Source organism: Peromyscus leucopus, chromosome 6 (assembly GCF_004664715.2).
Source record: "Peromyscus leucopus breed LL Stock chromosome 6, UCI_PerLeu_2.1, whole genome shotgun sequence".
NCBI lineage: Eukaryota > Metazoa > Chordata > Mammalia > Rodentia > Cricetidae > Peromyscus > Peromyscus leucopus.
In genome coordinates this window covers 28,269,501-28,285,379 of record NC_051068.1, presented here as the reverse complement: position 1 = coordinate 28,285,379, position 15,879 = coordinate 28,269,501, and positions in this window count along the sequence as shown.

Sequence of the window (15,879 nt, the reverse complement as noted above, 5' to 3'; positions counted from 1 at the left end):
TCATGAAATTTGACCAAAACCTGTGGAGCCTTCGTGGGACTGTACTGGGCACTCTGCATAAGCCAGATGGTTGTGTAGCTTGATCTGCTTAAGGGGTCCCCTAGCAGTAGGAAGAGGACCTATCCCTGGTGCATGAGCTGCTTCCCTATGGTCAGACACTTTGTACAGCCTGAAGGCAGGGGTAGGAGCTTGGACCTGCCTCTACTGAAAGTACTAGCCTCTGCAAACTGGGGAGGCCTTACCTTCTTGTAGGAAGGAATAGGGGGGTAGGCTGGGGGATGGGAGGCTGGAAGGGAGAGAGAAGGGAAGAGGGGAATCTGTGATTGATATGTAAAATGAATAAAAAAATTCTCAATAAAAATAAAAGAAATATGAGAAGAATAAATTTATTTTTTAAAGTTTACATGTGCATGGTATTTTTCATACAGTATCAAGAGCTTTCCAGCTTATTCTCTTAAATCACACACATGTTATTTTGTCATAGATCCTCAGCACCATAAAATGTGTAATCAAGTATGTTGCATAGAGGCTATCATGGACAGGAATGCAGCTCACAATACCTGGGCAGAATCATCTACTTGATGACAGTCTATATCTAATTTCCAACCTCCGGATGACTCAGTTTAGCTGATCCAGCTCTTGTTGAACTTATTATCTGCTACATCTAATTTTTAAAAAAAGACAAAATGTTCAGTTCATTGTTGCCCAAATTGAAGATACAATTCAAAAGACAACTAAATGATTGCCACTGATTTCTGTAACCATATTCAGGAGTTAGATGGCAACAAATTTCAATCATACATACATAATCTCATAAATGTGCTTTGATCTTCCTACTGGGAAAATGTTGATCACTGGAATGAGTGTTCATGTAGTCAATATTTAATAATTTAAATAAAAGAAAAGACTGCATTTTACTCAATATTATTTGATTGATTAATGGCTCCAAGTGCTTAGGCAACTGAGTTGAGAAAATAATATGAATGTAGGTACCTGCATTTCTTGTCAGATTAAAATTTCTCTTTTACTGAGTTGCAGTTCTGTACTAGTACAGATTGATAAGCTATAACTCCTTTTATATTAATACATATTGAACAATCTTCCATGATATATAGGTTATACCTCCCAATATATGTCACAAGATTAATCAGTTCACCAAAATAGTATTAAATCTCTAATATTTCACCTTGAATTGAATCAAGGACTGAATCAATGTGATCCATGAGTGTTCACCACTACCATTAACTCTACTATATTTAATAACCAAAGAATCCCCCCCACTTCTATCTCATTGGCATGAATATGTTTTATCACAGCAGTGAAAAAAATAGCTAAATTTATAGTTTTTTTGTTTTTAATTTTGCATTACTCAAAGGTTTGGTTATGGCATGCCTGAACCATTGGGATATTTCAAAAATCTGTATTTTTGAAACTTTGTGTTGCTTAATAACCAAGAACTAATTTCCACATTAACTTTGCTCACCACAATTTCTTCTTTGCAAAAGGCATGTAATAAGAGCCTTCCTCCTTACAGTCTATTACATACCTGTTAGAACCCTATTGAATGAGTCACTCCGGCTGTGATTTAAATGTGGGAGGACTCCCATAGACTCACATGGTAGAAAGCTTAGTCCCCAAGTGATGGTGTTGTTTGAGAAGGTTGTAAAACCTTGAGCATATGATACCTTGATAGAGGAAATGAGTCACCTGGAACAGCCCTTGTTGAGGCTGTATACACTGGCCATACTTCTTGTTTATTCCTTGCACCATGAATAGAGATGCAATATGAACAGCCAGTCTCTGGCTCCTGTTATCATGACTTCCCAGACTGATATTATATTTTCCCTGACACAGTGAACTATATCCTTCTGTAACTTTAAGTCAAAATAAGTCCCCTCCATTATATCCCATTGGTATGGATATGTTTTATCACAGCAGTGAGAAATTAGCTCAATTTATAGTATTCTGTTTCTATTTTTGCATTGTTCAAAGGTTTTATTAGGGCATGGCTGAACAATTGGGAGTTTTACAAATCTATATTTCTGAATCTTAGTATTGCTTTCTTTACAAAAGCTCAAAGGGGATGTTGATACATCAATTTCTTTGGTAGCTGTCAAATATTCAATCAAAATATTTTACACACAATGATGGAACATTAACAACAACTCAAGGTGTTCAGTGAAATACAAAAATCAAGATTCTGAGTGATTAACATTAGTTACTGTGTAGTAACAAATCAATATAAAGTCTTTACCATGCAAATCTTATTCATACATCAAGACTTCCAAGAGCCAAGAGCTTCTGAGTGGTTTAACTAAGTTATCTATTCGCCAGGTGCTTGCAGGCTGATCCTCAGATTACAGGTGCTGTCCAAATTGTCTGGAGTAGTGAATTATTTGACAAAAGTATACTGCCTTATGTATTGGTTTACACATATACACAAAATATATGTGAATTTTATAACCATGCAGAAATCAAAATGTATAATTACAACAACATATTTTTAAATCTGTGTCTATTATAATTGGCTAAAATCTCATGAAATTATGTTTTTGTCTGATTTTCTAACATTTATCTATAGTATATAAGATATGAAAACAAAAACAGCAGTTAGTGATTTCTGTCATATCTTTCTCATTATACACTCCACACTGCACTCTTCTCCAGGCTCTGACATATACTTTATTTCAATCCTGAAGTGTGACACATTCCAGCACAGTTTAAAATAGTTATCTTCCAGTTAGAATGCAGGCAGTGATGGATGCAAGTTGTTTCCCTAGGGACCTTGTTAGAGAACATCACTCATATGTTCAGGGAGCGTTTGAACAAATGGACCTGCTGTTCTACCTAATGCTGTTATAATTCCTTGATACATGGTCACTGCATGTGACAATTGAGACTGTCACTTAGAACATAAGCACATTTCTAAACTTGTTATAAAGAGTGCACATTAATTCTTCTCAGAGAGGTTTTCATAAACAGAAAATATGTGAGTCTTGACAATCACTAAGTTTAAAATTGCATAGTATAGAGTTGTAGAAATTGCAACAACATCTTGTGTATAAATGCATGCACATTTATTTGATCAGAGCATTACAGAAAACTCTACTTGAGATAAACATAGAAATTTTTGCATTCATTGGTTTTCTACTGAAGGGTTATTTTCTATAGATTGGACTGTGTAAACATAAGAAAGAATCTAACTGTAACTTGTTATCAAAGTACCTCAGATAATTTCAATTTATTCTTCATGTCCTATAAGCAAACAATTTGGTTGATTTCTATAAAGAAAAAGATAAAAAGTTTTGGAAACTATCTCCATGATGAAAGTTGTTATTTTTGTGTTCAATACAAAGGTTAACAAAAATCTTAAAATGTTAATAACATATATCATAAGGTTAGAGACAATTCATGTAAATAGACCCAAATAATGAGCAGTTAACTTGATTTAAAAAACAGTTCCCTTTTGGAGAAAAGATGTGTCAGAGAAAATTGTTAGACTTTTAAAAACACATTTAATATTCAAGAAAAATGGGCTCAGCTATGAACAGCTCGGTCCAGCAACTACATCTGGTGGTGTACAACAACCTGTAACTTCACTTCCAGAGCTCACAATGCCCTCTTCTGGTCTCCTAGATAGTACATGAATGTGAAATATATATACACAAGTGGGCATAGACATACAACTTGTTTATTTATACTATGAATTAAATTAATATTCAAAAAAGATATACAATATTTTAATCTATACTAAAACAAAATGATATCAATTAAATTTAATACAAAAAAGTAATTGTGGTTGGCATTAAAACTTCGTCAAGTTTGGGAAGTTCTTGGCTTATAAGAATCTAGAACATTGCCATGAACTGGAGTCAGTGTCTAATACAAACCATGCCTGTGTCCTACCTAGTCACAAGTACTTGTCTCATCATGAATGTATATGCATAATATATGTATATAAATTCACAGTCTAGGGAAAACCAGTAGACTCAATGTAGTCAGAAGTTTTCCTATGTCCTACCTGTCCCGCAGCTGCTCAGACAAGTGAACACACAGAGGCTTATATTACAAATTGTATAGCCTGATGGCTCAGGTTTCTTGCTAGCTAGCTCTTATATCTTAAATTACCCCATTTCTATTAATCTGTGTTTTGTCAAGTGTTTCATGGCTTACTGGTCTGCTGACATGCTATTCTTTGGGCAGCAGGCTGGCGTCTCTCTCACTCTGCTTTCTTCTTCCCCTATATCTGCTTGTATTTCCTGCCTGCCTCTAAGCTCCCTTACCATAGGCCAATACAGCTTTATTTATCAACCAATTAGAGCAACACATATTCACAGCATACAGAAAGACAATCCATAGGACTTCCCCTTTTCTGAAGAGGTTTCTGGGTTACATGCTGCTGGATGGAGGCATGCACCCCACTGCCTCCTCGAGTCAGCAGAGAGCATGACTCACAGAGCTGGGGATGAATTATCTCTACCATGTTGGAAAGCTGAGGTAGGCAGTCAGCAGCCAAGGCTGCAGCTTCTGTCCTAGTCATACTACAGTTTAAACCAACAGCTTCACAATACAACAGAGTCAGATGGAATAAACCTCTAAACAGAATACAATGTTGTAAAAATGAACATAGGATTGGAAGAGAGAGGAAAATGAATATAGACAGTTATATAAAGAAATAGATAGTTAAGAAAACAAAGTCTTTAAAGAGACAGTAAGAGTAATATAAAAAATAAGCCAAGTAAAGATGGAAATTACACAGAGAATCTGGATTGTTTGGTATTTTTAACTGCAGAAAGACACCTGATTGTAAAGGTTGGTGAATTAAACCAATAAATATATTTTAAAGGTATCTTGACTTCAAAATTTGTGTCTAAGGATACATTGCTTTGGAAAAGAGGTTCTGCTTTAGTTTCCATAGAAGATCAGAACCTATGGATTACTTCAAGGCTAATATGGTTTGATCATCCAAGACCCCCTGAGAGGTCTCCAGATGATTAAACATCCAAAATCAACTTCAAGGCAACTGGCTCAGAGAATATAACATCACAGACTACTCCAGTCAAGATTTGACCATAATTCAGTGCCACTGACTAGCAGTAAGTAGTATGAGAAACTACACCCAAAATATTGTTTATGAATGTTTATCTTTATTTAAAGCAGATTGATTATAAATGCAAACTCTTTCTAAAGAAGAAAAGGGATAATGTTATAGCCATGATAGGATGAAAGAGTAGATTATTGAATCTACTTTTAAAGAGCAACAGCTTATTTAAAATTGCTATATATTTTAGTTTATTACAAATTTAAAGTTAACTTTGTTATACTGTATGTATATTTCTACTCTTGTTTAAGGTATTATGTTTGTACAGCTTATTTGAAATTGTAATGTATAATAATTAAGAAATGTAGATTATTAGTCATCTGTGATAATCAAACTTATAGTCATGCTAGTTAAGTTTTCTAGGTATACCTAGATATATTTCAATTAGGTAAGTAATCTTCATTTCAAAGACCTACAGAATATGGCATTTAAAATGTTTTAAAAACTTAGACTTTTTTGGACAATGAGACACATCTACTCCTGGCAGCACCAATTACTTCAAGGAAGATAATGGGCATCAAAGACACTCCATATGGAGTTTTTCTTCTTCTTGGCAAAAAATAGCCATTTGGGCAAGAAACTGTTCTTGACTGGACAACTTGACAAAATGTTGTATCGACTGGACATGTAGGAACCATAGGAAGGTGACCACTGAACTTTGTAAGATGAGATGGTCCTTCAGGTTCCTGCTTTGAAGAGGAGACTGCTGGATATTCTATAGGACACATGGAGAAGTGACTAAAAATCTCTAGGCCTATAGGCTGAAGATGGATACCCCAATGTTGCAGTTGAACTTTGGATGATTGTCCAGGTAGCCAGCTGTCTCTATCATTCTTGATTTTTGGCAGTTGCTTACAATGCACTTCCTATTTACTTAGGCAATATTATATATCCTTCTGGGGTCTCTGATGTAGTTGAAGACTAAATAATTATAGTTATAATTTTCTTTAGTTATGATATAAGATAAATTAGATATGAAACTTTAGACTCAACAAATATAGGGTAGATGACAGATTTTTTTTTTAATTTTGCCAAATAAAATAGTTTAGATATTACAACTCTAATTCCTGCTTGATAACTATCCTATTATATTCAATTTTACTATGTTAAAGTTAAAACCTTCCTATTTGATTAGACAGAAAAGGGGAAGAGCTGTGGAATATCTTTCTGTATGCTGTGAATATGTGTTGCTCTGATTGGTTGGTAAATAAAGCTGTATTGGCCTATGGCAAGGTAACTTAGAGGCAGGCAGAAAATCCAAGCATATATACAGGAAGAAGAAAGACAGAGTGAGAGAAATGCGAACCTGCTGCCCAAGGAACAGCATGCCAGCAGATTTGTAAGCCACAGAACACATAGCAAAACTTAGATTAATGGAAATGGGGTAATATAAAATATAAGAGCTAGCTAGAAAGAAACCCAAGCCATTAGGCCATACAGTTTGTAAATAATATAAGCCTCTATGTGTTTACTTGGGTCTAAGCAGATGTGGAACCAAAGGTAAGGGAGATTTGTCTGTACCATGGGGCTCAGGAGCAGGTGGGACAGGAGAAAGCTTCCAACTACAACTCAATCATCTTTTTAATTTTTTCTTAACTAAATATCAGTGAATTAAATATACCTATCGAATATATATTGCTAATTTTCTCTATGGAAATATATGCAATGAATAAATGTTTAAAATTTAAAATAATGATAAGACTAAGCTCATTATTTGAATACTAGATACATTTTAACATGACTTTACTAGGGGCTCAATTTTATAAAATAACCATTGTTTAATATATTAATTATTTGCAATAGTAAAACTAAATAGTTCATATATACATTTTAAATAAATATAGATTTGTGATATATTTCAATTATGTTTGCTAATATATATTGCATATTTTAAATTACATAATTACCTATATAAAAATTATATAATTGTATATATATATTAAAACAGTATGAGTGGTACCTTACAGATTCTTATCTATAATAAGCTTTGTAACTGTCTCTACTGTGATCTTGCTATTACTGACATTTTTTTTTTTTTTACATAGTTCATGTATTGCAGGATATTTGATCACACTGTGACCTCTGAGACTGTTTTATTTACTGGAAAAACCTGATCTAGTTGTAGTGTGGCACAGCCCTAGCATACACATTTAATACAAGAGCTTTCTGGTTGAAAATTCTAAACAGGACTAAATAAAGTCAACCATAGGTCAAGAGGTGGAGCAAGCAACCAGTTGACAGGAAGTAAATACAGGATTATTTAGAAAAAAAAAAAAACAAAGAGAGTAAGAGGAAGTAAGGAGGATGGAAAATGAGACACAGAGAAAGTAGAAGGTGGGGAGGTCATTCAATGTGAGGAGTTTTGAAATGGCCTTGGAGAAGATGGGAAACTTCTGGGTTGTCAGTTGAAGAGGAAGATCAGCTGGTTGCTTTTTCTGCCTCTCTGAGCTAGTAGGCTTTCACCCCAGCATCTGGCTCCTAATTATTTATTGGTAAAATTGAACGATTGAGCTTTTGTTAAAAACAACATTTCAAGGAAGTCAGATACATGATTTTAATGATTATTACATTAATAAAATTTTCTACACGTATATGTGTACATTGTTTATGTGATATTCCAGAAAGATTAAACTAAAGTACCTACTCACTTTCAATATATAAATATATTGCACTTGACCAATAATACATAAGAGCTAAATTAAGAAAATATAAATCATTTTATATAGCTGACCATAGAAATAATGTTCTGACATCTCTGGAAGATGAGATAAGATTAAAGATTCTTGTAGACATAGATTCATCAATAAGAGAACATCTATCAAGACAGGAAATGGTTTAAGATAGGAAACAAAGGAGACAGTTAAATGTCACTAAAGGAAGAAGGCCTAGATAGTCTCAAGGAGTCACAATTAAAGCATAAGATATAGAAACTCTAATTGATCATGTGATAATGGACAAGTTAGACACCTTAACTTAGTACAAATATTTTCAATCTGTCAAATATCCCAGTTTTGGAAGAATCAATTTCAAAAGTGGCTATGTATGAGTCCACCCACCATCCCACCTTATTAAGCCTCCTATACCCCAAATTTCAGCAAACCAAAATTGAGTTTAGAGGAGTATAGGATATGTGTTCCTTTTAAATGTAACTACCCAGCTAGATGGTGGTGGCGGACGCCTTTAATCCCAGCCCTTGGGAGACAGAGCCAGGCAGATCTCTGTGAGTTCAAGGCCAGCCTGGTCTACAGAGCAAGATCCAGAACAGGCACCAAAACGACAGAGAGAAACCCTGTCTCAAAAAAATAAATAAATAAAAATAAATAAATGTAACTACCCTCTAATATGTCCTCTGGAATACTAAAATAGGAAATCTTGCAGATAGACATATGGAGTTGTTTAAGGTTTAACGGCAGCATTTTAAACTTACATAATGATGGAGATGGGCATTCCATTTCATCATTCCAGTGACTCACGTGATGCATTGAAGTTTCAGAAGGATCTATGAAAGTACATTAGCCTTCATAATAAGGTAAGAATATGATTTTAATAGCAATATTTGAGCAACTAGAAGTCTGTGTTGTTTTAGGATTTCCTAATGACATTATTAATGACATACAACCAATACATTCTACAAATATTTGCTATTGAGACTCAGGGACCTGATATGGTAGGACACACAAGGAGTCATAGAACTTCTTAGTCTGAGGCAGGAAGAATTCAAGTTCTAGGAAGGCCTTGACTAGAAAGCAAGATTCTGTTTAAAAATAAAACCACTTAAATTTTACAATTGAAAGGTGAGAAGATAAATAAAAGTAGAGAAAGTAATACATTTCCCAAGCAATCACTAGAAACTAAAGGATGATGACAGTTTGCAGAACTTCTGTACTTCTTACTCATACCTTTGTCCAGAGTCATGTAGCAAACAAGTCTTTCCTAGTCTGCTCTTTTTTATGTGTTCTGAAATTTTAAAAAAATTGAGTAATAGATTCCATTTTATGTGTTTTAATTATAAAATTATATGAAAAATAATATCTTTTCCAAAATGTAAGCATATTTTACTCAAGTTTTGAATGGATACATAAACTATTTGGTAAAGTGTGTAATAAGGGTCTATGCTATCAAGAGAGTAAACGTAATTTTTGTTGCTACACAAATATGAATGAAGAATTCTACAATATGATGATCATTATGTTTTTACATATGTATTTTCATTGCTGCACTTGTTAAAATTAGTGACAATTTAATGCTTTATCTTTGTGTTATTAAAAGTTTTATAAATGTGACAATTAAAAGATTAAAAGATGAGCAGCTATGACAGACTTCTGATAAACATTGTTGAATTGTTTGCAAGAAACTTTCTTAATTTATGATGCTTCAACTATTTTGAAGGCATGCTTGTTTCAGTGCACATTTTTGTTACAAAAATCATTCAAGTACATAAATAAAAATGCATCTTTTGTCTTAAATTGCACTCTTTTGATTATCTGAGAGCTTGCTGTATTACAACTATGCTTTAGGAATTTACATATTCTCTTGTAAATTGTTTGAATCACTGTAGTGGTTTATAGTTTAATTGTATAGTCACAGAGACAGAGGTGCTCTGCAGGTATTTGTTAATGATGTCTCCTTAGCAACTTTCCTTGGTTTTCTCTAACTCCATCTCTGTAATGAGAAACATAAAGGAATGAAGCTGCAGTTTATTGTAACAGTTATTTCACACAATGAATATGTATCGGATTCAAGAAGGGAACTGCTGTTGTTACAATGACTATGGAGCTCATAACCACTTCAACAGTTTCTAACCTTAACAACTTGCTACAACTTGTGCCAAGAAACTCCTACATGGGAGAGCTGTGTGAAAGGAAGAAAACTGGTCTAGTAAAACTACTTTCTTCATAGAACCTGTAGTCAAAAGGAAGAAGAGTCAAAAGAAAGAAAGAGATGTGAGGTATTAAAAAATTTTCCTCTGCTTCTGGAGGACAGTTCCTTCTTTTTACAATACTTCTCACTTCTAGATTCTCCATAGCATATTCTGTAATTTTTACATTTACAAAGTCTGTTAAATATTTCTTAAGATTTCTTCTATCATGCTGTCAAAAATTATCTTTCCTTGTGCTTGTTGCCAAATCTCCATCTATTTCCATATAAGTAGAGATTCTTACAGTGACAGCACATTCACAGAATCAAAACTTTTATTAGGTTTTGATTCCTGCTATAATAAAATGCCAAATATGTTATATTAACAATATAAGCTTACAACCTTCTTCCCTCTGAAAACTCCTGAATTACTCTTTTGATTACATTGGAGTTGCCCAGAAAATCCCAGATAATTTTCTTAAATTGAAATTCATTTTTAAGGCATGTACATTAAGTAGATTGATGAATGGACACTTTTGTAGAACCACTGTTTTGCCAACCAGAAAAAAAAAAAAAAAAAAAAAAAACATGACTAGTAAATCTATGGTTTGTCTCCTCCGTCTTTGCAAAATACACTCAAAGTTGATCCTCAGGTTTCTAAATTTCTGAGTTATAAAACTTGGCAGACAGTATGTCCTTAATTAGAAAAAAAAAAAAAAAAAAACAAGGAATTATTCACAGGTAAGAGTGTTGATGGGGACATGATTGGATGGGTGTATCTTTGATGCCTTATTTTTAAAATTGTGGGAGGCTGTAAATCAGAAAAGATGTCAATTCATGAATATAAACTTTATAACCAATTACAGAGGCATAAAAAAGAATGGCAAGTCATTAAGTACTGAGTTGCAATAGAATAATCTCAAGATATTTTCAACCATGAAAATCTATCTAATAATTAGAGAATAACTTTGTAAGTAAGGTTAGAAAAGAATGCCAGAGAGGTAAATAAAAAAAATAGGATTCTGGACTGGAGAGTTGGCACTGTGCTTGAGAATGCAGAGTAGAGTATTCTTTGATAAGACATGTACTCAATTTCCAGCACACAATCTGGAGTCTCACAACCCCATATAACTCAAAGACCTGGAGATCATATACCTTCTTCAGTCCTCTGCAGACACAGACACTTGTGCTTACATGCTCACAGTTACACACACACACACACACACACACACACACACACACACACACACAAACACACACAAGTGAGTCAAAAATAAAAATAAAATATCCTTTTTAAAATGGGGATGCTTCTTGATGTGGGGATGAGTAGAGATTCTTTCCTGTGGTTCCATTACATTCATTCCATTTATATCTAGGAATCTAGTCTTTTAACTTCATGATAGTCAAAAATTAGGTAATGTGACCTTGACCTCATCACATGAATCCACTGAACAAGAAGTGATTCTTTAATAATCTAATAGGATCAGGAGCCCTCCCATCCAGTTCCATTCCTCTTCTGTGTCTCATTAGAAAATAAATGAGATTCTAAGCTATAATAGTAAAACAATAAAATAGAAAATAAGATGAAACCAAAACCAACACACTGTCACGGAACAAAATGAATAAAAGAAGGACAAGAGTCCAATAAAACACACAAGAAACACATATAGACCTAGAGATCCAGTCATTTCCACACTCAGGACTCTCATAAAAACACAAAACTGAAAGCCATAATACATACACCAAGATAATATAGGATAAAAATCAAGGGGGAGAAGTAATTAAATAAAAATATAGAATTAAAATAAAACTAAACCTAAAAAATGGAAAATTAAAAGTAAAAAGATAAAATAAAAGCCCTCATGAGACATAATGAGAAGAAAAAAATCTCCAAAGATGCTATTGAGTGTTATGGGATAAACTTTTTTGTACACTGTAAAGATGTTGCCAAGGCGCCTTCTGTTTGTTTTAATAAAGAGCTGGATGTCTAATAGCTATGCAGGAGAGAAGTGGTGGGTATTCTGGGACAGAGAGAGGAATGGTAGAAAAATCTAGGTGCTCTAGAGATGCCAGCAAGATGCAGAATAAGTTTGATATGCAGAATGGAAGAGACATAAAGAGCCACTTGGCAGAATGTACATAATCAAAAGAGGTTAAGTTATAAGTACTGGTTGGCAATAAGCCTAAGCTAAAGGCCAAGCTTTCACAATTAATACTAAGTTTCTGTGTCATTATTTGTGGGCTGGCCATCCAAGAAAGTCTGATGAGAAAGTCCAACTACCATTGAGTTTGTACTTGAAGCTCTTGATCTCACAGAAATGGTATATTCCCTTGAACACAGAATTAAACTCTTCTAGAAATTGAGATATTTTAAACAATATGTAGTATCATTTTAGTAATTAGTCTGTCCTATGAAGAAAAAGATCCTTGTCTTTATCAGTGACTTATACTTCAAAATATAGATACAATTCCACAATTCCTAGGAGTGGGGAAAATTTATGAGACTGTTTTCAGTACCACGCACATGTCCATCGGTAATATGGAAGAGCCATAGCGACAAATTTGGATTTTATTAAAGAATTTAGCAGAATAATGTCTCCTACAGTGAACCCAATGGCACGAAGTATTTCCAGGTCACTCATATTGAGAAACTTGTACCTTGATTTACATACATTTCTACTCTGGTAATAATTTCTATAACACTAAGCATTTAAATATGAAAAAAATTGTATAGAATGATGATTTATATTAATTTAAAGGCTTCTGTCAGGCATAAAAGCAAAGTGATAGCATTATGGATTTTCATTATAAATTACTTGTGTAATTTTAAAAGTGATTTTTTTTTTTAGGAAAGATAAAAGTCTTGGCTTTAACATGTGAGGGAAGGTAAAATAATAATGTGTGTAATCTTTACAGATATGTACTAACATGCATCCATATTTAGTAACCAGGAGAAATGCCCAAAATAAGAGCTGAAAACATAGACTATGGTCAGTACATAAAGCTACTGTGTGGTGTGGTATGGCACTGAAATTAGATGATCAACAGCTACTGCTTTTTTTTTTTTCATATATAAAAAAAGTTTAAGGTAATGTCACTAGAAATCTGACCTGTTCTTTATGCCTAATTAATTGTTACATGTCATGTATCTTGCTTATTGTGATTTTTTGAGTTTCCCACATCAGCAGAATGTAAAAAAAAATGTTGTGCATCACTGACTACTTAATGTTATGTGCCAGGAACTATGAAAAGATGGTTAAAGTATTCCTTTATTGTGGTATTTGATGGAATCAAAAGTGCTATGAAATCAGTCCCAAGAAGGGACATGTCACAGTTTGATGGCATTAATATGCAAACAAATGTGAGCCAGAATGTTCTTGGAGCTGACTGAAGCTCTACTCTCTTCACAGATGGCAGCTACCTCAGCACTTGAAGCTTTGGAGGACATGTTCCTTAGAGCTTTTCTTTTTGTCATCAATAAAATGAATGAAGGGTACACCAAGGTCTGAGATGTCTAAAACCAACTGACCTTTGTATGATGGTTAATGCAGCACACACACAGAAACACACAGAAACACACACACACACACACACACACACACACACACACACACACACCTTCACACAAACATACCTGCAAACATACTCATAAAAACACACACATACACACATGTCTACCAACATGCAGAGAAAAAGTCACTTTTCACTTGTGTAGGTTACATTATAAAAAACATTTTATCCAGTTTTCTTCTGGCAAGGAAAGAAAATCTAATTCATGTCAGTTCCACAAAAGGTGGATATTTAAAAACCTAAGAAACTGTAATGCATAAAAAGCAGAACAACTTCTACGGAAATACAGGAAACTGTTTTTAAAGATTTGAAACTTCTTTTCAAAACACTCTAGTTATTTGTAGTTTTAAAAGAAGTATAGATTTATTGGGCATATATGCCTGTTTGAGTATATCCATTTAATATATGAATTAAAAACAGTATCTTCACATTACATGTATATTTTGCCTTTCAACTTTGTGTTTTAAGGGGATTCCTGTGTTTGTAAATGCATACGTTTCTGTGCCCATTTATGTTTGTTGTGCTTTTTCTTTGGCTCTTTTTTTTTTTCGGTTTGTTTATTTTGTCCTGTTCTGATTTTTTAAATATTTTTTGACTTTGTTTTATTGTTATTCTATAGACACATGTTTGTTTTTTAAGGAGACATAGGAAGGGTGTGAATCCAGATGGTAGGGAGAAAGGAAAGAAGCTGGAATGAGTTTGGAGATAACAATCCAGAATCAGAATGTATAGTCTGGAAAAATATCTATTTTTAATAAGAGCAAAAGGTCTTAAAAAAAAAAAAGGAAGCCTCTAACAAAAAAGTTAAGTCATGAGGTACATTCTCCTTTGAAAGGGGATCTACAATCCTAGTTCCTCTCTCAGTCTTTGCTTCCTGGTCATCACAAAATTTACGTATGAATAAATATTTACAGTCTTGGCTCTGGTGAGACAAAGTGTTCAGTGTTGCACATACTGTTGTTCCAAAGTGAGCAAATCCAAAAGGATGTCCCATGCCCACCTGGGCTTTCTCTGTTTCAAGCTCAGACTCTCCCGACTCAAACCACTGGTAACAACTGACCAGACACAGAGATTTGGAGAGCCATGAGACAAATGACCCTTCCCTCCCTTTAAGTTATTGATTTTGGGTATTTGTCACAGCAACAAACTATAACACAGAACTAATGTATGCTCATCAAAATTACTCAGTCACCATATCCCTCCACTGCTGATAATGAAAAATATGATTGCAAAGACAACTCATTTGCTTCTTCTCTAATATCAATTTTAAATTCTATTTATTTTTTACTATTTTGTATAAGCATTGAATAACCTCAAAACATTTTCTTGTTGTTTTCTAAATAAATTAAAAAAAATTAGATTTAAATTCAGAAAGTCACATTTATCATGCATAAAGTAAAAATACTATTATTTTATTTTATTAATCATTATAGTAGCATTTAACAGTTGTTCCTATATGTTTAAATAAAGAATTTCTATGGCCTATTGGGCAACTATGAGGTGCTCAAAATGAACTGTTACAAAAGCATAAAAAAATTTAAAATTATATTTCAATTCATAATGAATTAGCATTTAACTATGTGATAGCCAAAGTTATGTTTTTGTCTTAATTACTATGCCTAAGAGATCCATGAAACAAAAATGCCTCTGATCTGCAAACCCCTTTCTCAAAGACAGATAGTTCCTGAAATGCTGGAGGCTATTATTTATTTATTTAAGATAACAATACACTTGTTGTCACTCCTCTCAACAAGTTTGTTTGACCATCAACACTGGTTGTGCTTGATCACATGTGGGCAGGATGTATATAAGGCAAGAAATATGTCAAGAAGTATTCTTGCCCCTGATTGGATGTAGGCAGGAGGTATGCAGGTAGGAAGTAGATCAGGATGTATGCTTGCCTCTGATTGGGCTTCATACAGTGAATTATGGGATTTGTCTTGTGGCACAAATAGACTTTTCCATGACAATGTTGACACAAATCGTTAGTTCTTATACAGCTTGGTACAAAGGCTTATCAATAAAATGTGTCTCAAACAGAACAGAATATCAATGTTTGAAGACACAGTAAGGAATTAGAACATTCAATCATCAACAAATGTAAATTATGAAAAATAAGTAAATAGACAAGAACAATAAAATGTATGATTTATTGATATTGAAGAAAAATTTCATTCTTCAATATCAAATTGAATTGACAAATTGACAAATACTTTCAAGAATGATAGCAGAAAATTTTCCAGTTGTAGAGATAGAAATACCTATCCAGGCACAGCAGTCTTTTAGAACACCAAAGACAAGGTTAGAAAGTAGCTCTTATAATATTATAATTAAAAGACTAGATATTAAAT